This window comes from Rhinoraja longicauda, chromosome 9, assembly GCF_053455715.1.
Source record: "Rhinoraja longicauda isolate Sanriku21f chromosome 9, sRhiLon1.1, whole genome shotgun sequence".
NCBI classification, from domain to species: domain Eukaryota; kingdom Metazoa; phylum Chordata; class Chondrichthyes; order Rajiformes; family Arhynchobatidae; genus Rhinoraja; species Rhinoraja longicauda.
Window position 1 is genome coordinate 1,610,533 of NC_135961.1, and position 10,258 is coordinate 1,620,790.

The 10,258-nt window shown below is 43.4% G+C and overlaps 1 protein-coding gene across 3 annotated transcripts in view; it reads right to left on the reverse strand.

Moving 5' to 3' along the window:
- The window catches only part of LOC144596438 (protein EFR3 homolog B-like), a 100,502-nt gene extending 90,450 nt beyond the window's left edge, over nucleotides 1–10,052 (reverse strand). Inside the window, exon 1 of one of the 3 annotated variants that reach the window (XM_078404679.1) lies at nucleotides 9,977–10,052. The gene's annotated coding sequence lies outside the window, so the exon portion shown is untranslated. The remainder of the gene's footprint in view (nucleotides 1–9,976) is intronic. The other 2 variants (XM_078404681.1, XM_078404680.1) reach the window with 2 other exon arrangements.
- Nucleotides 10,053–10,258: the final 206 nt, after the last annotated feature.

Here is a 10,258-nt window from a genome sequence, read left to right on the forward strand (position 1 = left end):
AAACCAAGCTGTGATGCAACCTAACAGTATGACGTCTACGGTGCATCTGTCGAAGTTTCTAGGAGTCATTGGAGACATGCTGAATTTGCTGAGTCTCCTCAGCAAGTAGAGGCGCTGGTGTGCCTTCTTGGCTGTTGCATCAATGTGGTTGGTCCATGAGATCTTTGGTAACATCAATGCCAAGGAACATGAAGCTCTCAACCGTTTCCACATCTACACCACTGATGCTGATTGGAGCATGTACTCCACCACGCTTCCTGGAGTCAATAACTAGCTCCTTCATCTTGCTGACATTGAGGGAGGTTTTTGTCCTTATGACTTCTTTATCATTCCAAGAAAGTAGAGAGCCAGTGGCACATCTTTTTCTTGATTGCATCTATGTGCAATCCAGGATAGTTCATCTGAGTTATTAACGCCCAGGAAATTGAAGTTATCCACCGAACAACCAATAAAAGCTGGCATTAGGTCACATGACTTCGTCTTTCTGAAGTCAATCATTAGTTCCTTGTTTTTGTTGACTATGACTGAGAGGATATTATTGCAGCATCACTCACCGTGATCTTCCATCTGTCTCCTGCATGCTGCCTCATCACTGTAATTGGTTCAACAACAATAGAGTAATCTGCAAATGTATAGATGGTATTGGAGCAGTGTTTAGCCTCATAATCATAGGTGTAAAGAGATTGGATGAGGGGACTGAGAACGCAACCCGTAGGTGTATCCGTGCTGATGGAATTTTTATTTGGAAAACTGTGACGTGTTGCATTTTGTAACGTTAAATCAGGGAAGAACTGTCACAGTAAATGGCAAATGGCAAGGCTCTGGAAAATGATGTAGAACTGAGACCAAGAGTAAAATTCCCTGAAAAAGAACATCAGGTAAACAGGGTGTAGAGGAAGTTATTTGGTATATTCACAAAATGCTGGAGTAACTCAGCAGGTCAGGCAGCATCTCGGGAGAGAAGGAATGGGTGACGTTTCGGGTCGAGACCCTTCTTTCATCAAAGGTTTGTTTATTGTCACGTCTACCAATTAAAGTACAGTGAAACTCGAATTACCATACAGCCGTACTAAAAAAAGCAACAAGACACACAACTAGATGGAAGTTAACGTAAACATCCACCAAGCAGATTTCGCCACATTCCTCACTACGATGGAAGGCAATAAAGTTAAATCTTCTTCCTCTTTATTCTCTCGTGGTTGGAGCAGTTGAACCATCCGCAGTCGGGGCGATCGAAGCTCCCGCAGCTGGTGATCAAAGCCCCCGCATCGGGGCGATCGAAGCTCCTGCGGCTTGGAGCTCCCGAAGTTGGACACTCTAATCAGGAACTGCGAGCTCCACGATGTTAAAGTCCGCAGGCTCCCGTGGTTGGAGCTCCGAGGCCGATCGCCGACAGGGATTGTCAACTCCATGATGGTAAATTTGCAGGCTCCCGCAGTTGGAACTCCCGAAGTCGGTCTCCAGCAGAGGCCGCCAGCTCCACGATGTTAGGCTGCACTGTGGCGCCACCCAGTGGTGATCAGTTAGGGCATTTAGAGGGTTTGGGACATCATGTTGCACTTATACAAGTTGTTGGTGAAATCACACTTAGTAGGATTGTGCACAGTTCTGGTCACCCAGCTATAGGAAGGATGTTATTAAGCTGGAAAGAGTGCAGGAAAAAAATTATGATGAATTTATCGGGAGTTAAAAAGAGATGTTGGATAGACTGGGACTTTTTCCTGGAGCATACGAGAGTGAAGGGTGGCCTTGTAGGGATTGAAAAAATAGCAAGGCAGGAATACTCTTTACAATTGTATAATTGATAAATATTTGTGTACCAAAATGTCCAAGTTCAGGCAATATAGGAAGCAAACGTATGCATTGTGCAAGCAATGGAGAAGGCAAATGAAATGCTGGCATTTATTAAGGGAAATTGAAGTTAAAAAGTAAGGATGTCTAGCTGGGCTTACATCAGGCTTTGGTTTGGCATCATTTGGAAATACTGTGCAATTCTGGTATCCTGATTTTAAAATAATATTTTTTAAATTTTAATTATTAGATTTAATTCTGTAATAATTCTAATAATTAAAGATTTAATTATTAGAATACATTTCATTTAAAAAAGAAAATATAAAGAATATATTTGTCTTGAGAGTCAAGGCAGCACAGATTTACTGGTACCTCCTGGGAAGAGGTGATAATCCTATGAGGAGCACAATCTCAATGGAATTTTCAAAATGAGAGGAGATCTCACTTAGATGCATAACATTCTGAGGGGAAATGATAGTTTAGTTTCGATTTTACTTTAGAGATACAGCGCGGAAACAGGCCATCAGCCCACCGAGTTCACACCATCCAGCAATCACCCCGCACATTAACACTCTCCTACACACAATAGGGACAATTTACATTTATACCAAGCCAATTAACCTACAGACCTGTACGTCTTTGGAATGTGGGAGGAAAGCAAAGATCTCAGAGAAACCCCACGCAGTCACAGGCAGCAATTGACAGATTCTTGATTAGTAAGGGTGTCAAGGGTTATGGGGAGAAGGCAGTGGAATGGGGTTGAGGGGTAGATAGATCACTGCTACACGGGTGGTTTTAAATTAAATGGTGGGGGTTGTGTTCCACATGGGATAGACAAGGATGGAGTTAAAGGGAAAGAGAGTATAGGAATAATTAAGAAACACCCCAGAATTAACAGGACAGAAAGCTCACGAAGCAATAGGAGAGAATGGCCAAGTGTAATAGGAATCGATGTGGAAGCTGAGATGAGCAAAGGATTAAAAGTACTATATGTGAATGCCCGAAGTATAAGAAGTAAAGTGGATGAGCTTGAGGCTCAGTTAGAGATTGGTAGGTATGACATTGTGGGGATTACAGAGACGTGGCTTCAGAAGGATCAGGACTGGGAACTGAATATTCAGGGTTATACGTCCTATAGAAAGGGCAGGCACCTGGGCAGAGGAGGTGGGGTAACTCTATTGGTGAGGGATGGAATTCAGTCCCTTGCAAGGGGTGACATTGGGACTAACGATGTAGAATCACTGTGGATAGAGGTGAGGAATTATAAAGGTAAGAAGACACTAATGGGAGTTCTCTACAGACCCCCAAACAGTAGCCTGGATATAGGGTGTAAGTTGCAGCAGGAGTTAAAATTGGCATGTAACAAAGGTAATGCCACTGTAGATATGGGGGATTTCAATATGCAGGTAGACTGGGAAAATCAGGTTGGTTCTGGATCCCAAAAAAGGGAGTTTGTAGTGTGCCTCCGAGATGGATACTTAGAGAAGCTTGTACTGGAGAGAAGGCAATTCTGGATTTAGTGTTGCCCAATGATCCAGATTTAATAAGGGAACTCAAGGTAAAGGAATCGCTTGGAGGTAGTGACCATAATATGATTCGTTTTAATTTGCAATTTGAGAGGAAGAAGGTTAAACCAGGAATGTCAGTGTTGCAGTTGAACAAAGGGGACTATGAAGGCATGAGAGTGGAGCTGGCCAAGGTCGAATGGAAAGGAATCCTAGCAGGAATGACAATGGAACAGCAATGGCAGGAATTTCTGGGCATAATCCAGAAGATGCAGGATCATTTCATTCCAAAGAGGAAGAAAGATTCTAAGGGGAGTAAGAGGCAACCGTGGCTGATAAGGGAAGTTAGAGATGGAATAAAGCTAAAAGAAAAGATGTATACGATAGCAAAGAGTAGTGGGAAGCCAGAGGAGTGGGCAACTTTCAAAGAACAAAAGATAGCAAAAAGGGCAATACGGGCTGAAAAGATGAGGTACGAAACGAAGCTGGCCAAGAATATAAAGAAGGACAGTAAAAGCTTCTTTAGGTATATTAAGAGAAAAAGATTAGTAAAGACAAATGTGAGTCCCTTGAAGGCAGAAACGGGTGAAATTATTATGGGTAACAAGGAAATGGCGGAAGGGTAGAACAGGTACTTTGGATCTGTCTTCACTAAGGAAGACACAAACAATCTCCCAGATGAACTAGTGGACAGAGGATCAAGGAAGACAGAGAACTGAAAGAAATTTGCAAAGGCGAGAAATTGTATTAACATATAACATATAACAACCACAGCATGGAAACAGGCCTGTCCGGCCCTACCAGTCCACGCCGACCATTCTCCCTGACCTAGTCTCATCTACCTGCACTCAGACCATAACCCTCTAATCCCCCTTATCCATATACCTATCCAATTTACTCTTAAATAATAAAATCGAGCCAGCCTCCACCACTTCCACCAGAAGCCCATTCCATACAGCCACCACCCTCTGAGTAAAGAAGTTCCCCCTCATGTTACCCCTAAACCTTTGTCCCTCAATTCTGAAGCTATGTCCCCTTGTTGGAATCTTCCCCACTCTCAAAGGGAAAAGCCTACCCACGTCAACTCTGTCCGTCCCTCTCAAAATTTTAAAAACCTCTATCAAGTCCCCCCTCAACCTTCTACGCTCCAAAGAATAAAGACCCAACCTGTTCAACCTCTCTCTGTAGCCTAAGTGCTGAAACCCAGGCAACATTCTAGTAAATCTCCTCTGTACTCTCTCCATTTTGTCGACATCCTTCCTATAATTTGGCGACCAGAATTGCACACCATACTCCAGATTCGGCCTCACCAATGCCCTGTACAATTTTAACATTACATCCCAACTTCTATACTCGATGCTCTGATTTATAAAGGCAAGCATACCAAACGCCTTCTTCACCACCCTATCCACATGAGATTCCACCTTCAGGGAACAATGCACAGTTATTCCCAGATCCCTCTGTTCCACTGCATTCCTCAATTCCCTACCATTTACCCTGTACGTCCTATTTTGATTTGTATTGGGTAGACTGATGGGACTGAAGGATAAATCCCCAGGGCCTGATGGTCTGTATCCCAGGGTACTAAAGGAGGTGGCTCAAGAAATCGTGGACTCATTGGTGATCATTTTCCAATGTTCAATAGATTACGGATCAGTTCCTGTGGATTGGAGGGTAGCTAATGTTATCCCACTTTTCAAGAAAGGAGCGAGAGAGAAAACGGGGAATTATAGACAACAGACAATAGGTGCAGGAGTAGGCCATTCGGCCCTTCGAGCTAGCACCGCCATTCAATGTAGTCATGGCTGATCATTCACAATCAGTTCTCCGTTCCTGCCTTCTCCCCATACCCCCTGATTCCACTATCTTTAAGATCTTTATCTAGCTATCTCTTGAAAGGATCCAGAGAATTGGCCTCCACTGCCTTCTGAGGCAGAGAATTCCACAGATTTACAACTCTCTGACTGAAAAGTTTTTCCTCATCTCCGTTCTAAATGGCCTACCCCTTATTCTTAAACAGTGGCCCCTGGTTCTGGACTCCCCCAACAATGGGAACATGTTTCCTGCCTCTAACGTGTCCAATCCCTTAATAATCTTATATGTTTCAATAAGATCCCCTCTCATCCTTCTAAATTCCAGTGTATACAGGCCTAGTCGCTCCAGTCGTTCAACATACGACAGTCCCGCCATTCCGGGAATTAACCTAGTGAACCTACGCTGCACGCCCTCAATAGCAAGAATATCCTTCCTCACATTTTGAGATCAAAACTGCACACAGTACTCCAGGTGCGGTCTCACTAGGGGTCTGTACAACTGCAGAAGGACCGCTTTGCTCCTATACTCAACTCCTCTTGTTATGAAGGCCAACATTCCATTGGCTTTCTTCACTGCCTGCTGTACCTGCATGCTTCCTTACAGTGACTGATGCACTATGACACCCAGATCTCGTTGAACGTTCCCTTTTCCTAACTTGACACCATTCAGATAATAATCTGCCTTCCTATTCTAACCACCAAAGTGGATAACCTCACATTTATCCACATTAAACTGCATCTGCCATGACCAGATAGCCTGATATCGGTGGTGGGGAAGATGGCATCATCTTTCACATGGGTTTCCAGTCCCTATACACTTTCATACCATTGATCGTCCCTCAAGAGTTTCTCTTTTAATTCATCCCAGTTTACAAATTAAAGGTGTAGCCATAGACATTCAAATGGGCCCAGTTATGACTGCCTCTTTGTTAGCTACATGGAGCAGTCTTTATTTCAAACCTACCCTGGCACCATTACCAAATGTTTTCGTCCCTATATTAAAGGCTGCATTGTTGCTGCCTCCTGCTCCCTTGCAAAACTCAAAAATTAATTAGGTTTGCTACTAACTGTACTAACTGGTCTTAAATTCACTTGGACCATTTACAACACATCTCTTCTTTGAGCAAAACACAAAGTGCTGGAGTAACTCAGCAAGTTAGGTAACATCTGTGGAAGGAATGGGAGTGACGATGTTTCATGTCGGGACGCTTCTCCAGTCAGTGGAAGGGTTCTGACCTCATACGTCACCTCATCATACCCTCCACAGATGCTGCCTGACTCACTCTGTTCCGTCAGCTACTCTCCCTTTTTGGCTACATAATGTGTGGCAGCTGATCATGATCACTTTGTAAATATTTTCATTAACAGAAAGCTAGATGATTAATATAATGATTAATACTCCTTGAGGAATTTTAATCTTCAAACTCGTGAATTATATTAGAGCAGTTTTTTTCAGTGTGCTTAGTAACCTTAGATTTGGAGAGTTTATTTTTAGTGAACCGTTTAAGATATTAATTTAGGATAAAAATAGGAGATTTAGGATACTCATTGCAAAATCTCTTCAAGGTAGTTCTTTCCTACATGTTTACGATATTATCCATGGTAAGTGCCCATGGCTACACCTTTGTACAAACAAGACAAAAACAGAAACTGGGTCATATAAAATGTACTTTGGTGGACGTGAAACCTTTGATTTTAGGTGGAATGCTGATATCATTATACAACTAGACCAAGTGGTCCCATTGGGCCCAAACCACTCCTGCATTGGTGCAGCACCCTTTCCTCCCCCACTCCCCCCTTCCAGCCCACCCACCCCTCCCCCTCCCGGGAGCAACCCACGGTTGCCGTAGCAACACGCCTCCCGGCCGCCATTGGTGGAACGGGGGTGGGAGAGGGGAAAGAGTCTTGTCCCGGCCCAATGCGGGGATGTTCAGTGGTAGACGGCGACGGCTCTCCCACTGTTGCTGAGCCGCTGGAGTGTGGATGGCATGGTGACGGCGCTGAGCCGGCCAGGGAGTGGAGGGGGGACGGGGGAGCCAAGGGCAGGCCCAGGCCTCGGCTTCCACCTCCACCGCCAGGCCTCACTGCCACCTTTCCCCTTGGCCCACCTCAGGCTCGCAATTACCCACGTCCAGGCCGACCCAGGTTGCTTCCCTCGGCACCAGGCCTGACTCTCCCACCCCAAAGAGACAGGCAGCCGAGCCATGCTCAACAGGCCCCAACTGCATTTGTTCTGCGCACACGCAAATGCGGCGGCCATCTTACGTAAGTACCAGATCAACGGAGCCCCAACTGCGCATGCGCGGTTTTAAAAACTTTTAAATGTGAATAACTTTAAAAATACAACACCGATTTCAATGAAAATCCTTCCACAGGACGACGGTAAGGTGGGCCTAAAATTGTCGCGCTATCGTGTATCGTTTTGGCTGTAGTTCAGGAACAAGCGAACAAACAAGAGTTTTAGAATATATGTATTTTTACAATACTGGCACACAATAATGTGACATAGGGGGTCAAATTTCAAATTCCTTCAAAAAAGTTGACAAGCCCTTTATTGTGTACTGATTGTGTACTGATTGAGAATGATCAGCCATGATCACATTGATTAGCGGTGCTGGCTTGAAGGGCCGAATGGCCTACTCCTGCACCTATTGTCTACTGGGTTCATGACTAACATAGTTTCAACAAAAAATATAAGGATAGTATATTGATGGGAAGTTTCCGAAAACGGCATCAGAATGCACAAATACATTTTGTTTAACGGTTGTCACGTGGTGTCCACCAGTGACCTGGTTGGCACAGTAAGTGCACGTATTTCTTATTCCTTTCTATGTTTATGAATACCACATGGAACAATAAAATTGCAAACACCTTTTCCACTTCATTCACCTCATCAAGTAATAGAATGCGTCCATCTGAGTGGACACCGCAACGCGCGTTATATAAGAAAAACATACGTTACAATACATTGTATCTTTGGCTTCATTTGTAAGTAAAGGCAAATTTCATTGGCACAACTTTGGTCCTCATGTTGATAAAACAGCAATAAAAGTTTCCAAAGGTGATGGAAAGACTGGAGGAAAGACTAGGTGCTGAGCACTCTCTTATACCTGCATTAAGGAGGCAATTAAACACACCTGCGCAATTACAAACGCCTGTGAAGCCACATGTCTCAAACATTATGGTGTCCTGAAATGGGGGGACTATGTATAAACATGGATAGGTGACGTTTCATAGAGTGCTGGAGTAACTCAGTGGGTCGGGCATCATCTCTGGAGAACATGGATAGGTGACGTTTCACACAGTGCTGGAGTAACTCAGTGGGTCGGGCATCATCTCTGGAGAACGTGGATAGGTGACGTTTCACAGAGTGCTGGAGGAACTCAGCGGGTCAGGCAGCATCTCTGGAGGACATGAATAGGAAACGTTTTACAGAGTGCTGGAGTAACTCAGCAGGTCAGGCAGCATCTCTGGAGAACATTGATAGGTGACGTTTCAGAATGTTGGAGTAGCTCGGCGGCTCGGGCAGCATCTCTGGAGGACATGGGTAGGTGACGTTTCGCGGGGTGCTGGAGTGGCTTGGCGGGTCGGGCAGTGTCTCTGGAGAGCGTGGGTAGGTAATGTTTCACAGAGTGCTGGAGTGGCTCTGTTGAGAGTTGAGACCCTTCCTCAGTCTGAAGAAAAGTTTGAAATAAATTACCAAGTGGTATTTGAATCATACATATAATAAAAATACCTTGTTCTTCAGACTGTTGTTATGACGTACTGAAGGCATTTCATGTTCAGGGACCCCTGGAGAAAGTTTATATTCATACAGCATTCACATAGACACTGTAACAGCTTTGTAGCTGACATGGGTCTGATGTTTTTGTCTGTCACGGTCGTTGTGGAGCTTCCGGAAGTTGACACGAAGGAATGAAGTTAACGACTTGGTCCGTACGAAAGGTAAACAAGAGACAGTGTTGCCAAACTGAAGATTGGCAGTTTCTTAGTTTTGATGACCAATTTATGCCCCCAAATTTTTTATTGACTTTAAAAAGTCGGAAAATATATCATAAACGGTCGTTGTGTTTTTGACACAACGATGTTTTTGATATATTAAATATGAATTTTTTTTAAAAAAATGAACTCACCCCAAAATCACCACTACCATAGGATACCACGTTGGGGTTTGTGAAAAGCAGTAGAGGTTTGAAGCCTCCGTGGTTTAACTTACGGAGGTACCGACCCTGATATCGGTCGTTGTGACAATGGACGCCAAGCACAATGACCGTTACCGGATCTTTGCTAGGCAGCATACCAGACATATTACTGCATTTTTCTCCTGGTATTGATGAAGATATTTCCCTAGATCATTATCAAAATGTATATGTATGAGGGGCCATATGATGTTTATTTATGAATTAAACATTCATGACTAAATGTGGCAGAGTTTTTATGTCCCATTTTTGGTGTCCAAAATGGTGGTAAAACAATGAAAATTTGTCATGAAAAAAGTTTTTCACTTTCGGTCTTGAAGTTATCTAATTTATATCTGTTATTTATAAGGTTTCACATGATGGGTAAATTTTTGTTAAGAACAGTGTATTGGTGTAAAAACCTGAATAATAATCTTGTTCCTAATAATCTCTCCAGTATTGTAAAAATACACATATGTTCAATATTTCTCTACTCTGTCATTTATTAGATAAGATCATTTAAAAACTGCTCCAAAACAGTGTAGAAATTGCTCCTCCGTTGTACTGACTAAACAGTCTTGATACTGAAGTCTAATCTGAAATTCAGTTGAAGCAATTATATATTTAGAGCTCATAATAAAAGAATAATTTCACGAAGCAGTACATCTCCAGGCAGTTGTGGACTTACAAACATTTGCAGTCGTAATTCTGCACTGTAAGCTTCACCATTTCCTCCAGACTGCGCCATAAACGTCAAGATCATATCTAGAAAAAAAATACGAGCTTGACAATGTCACTCGCAAAGAAACAGTCTGCGTCTGTGAACTTTAATCAGGCCAGTCTCAGCACACAGCAATGTTCAAGCAAGTGCAGAGCTGCAGTAGGGAGCCACATGAAGATGATAATGGGGGAGTTTATCATATCATATCATATCATATATATACAGCCGGAAACAGGCCTTTTCGGCCCA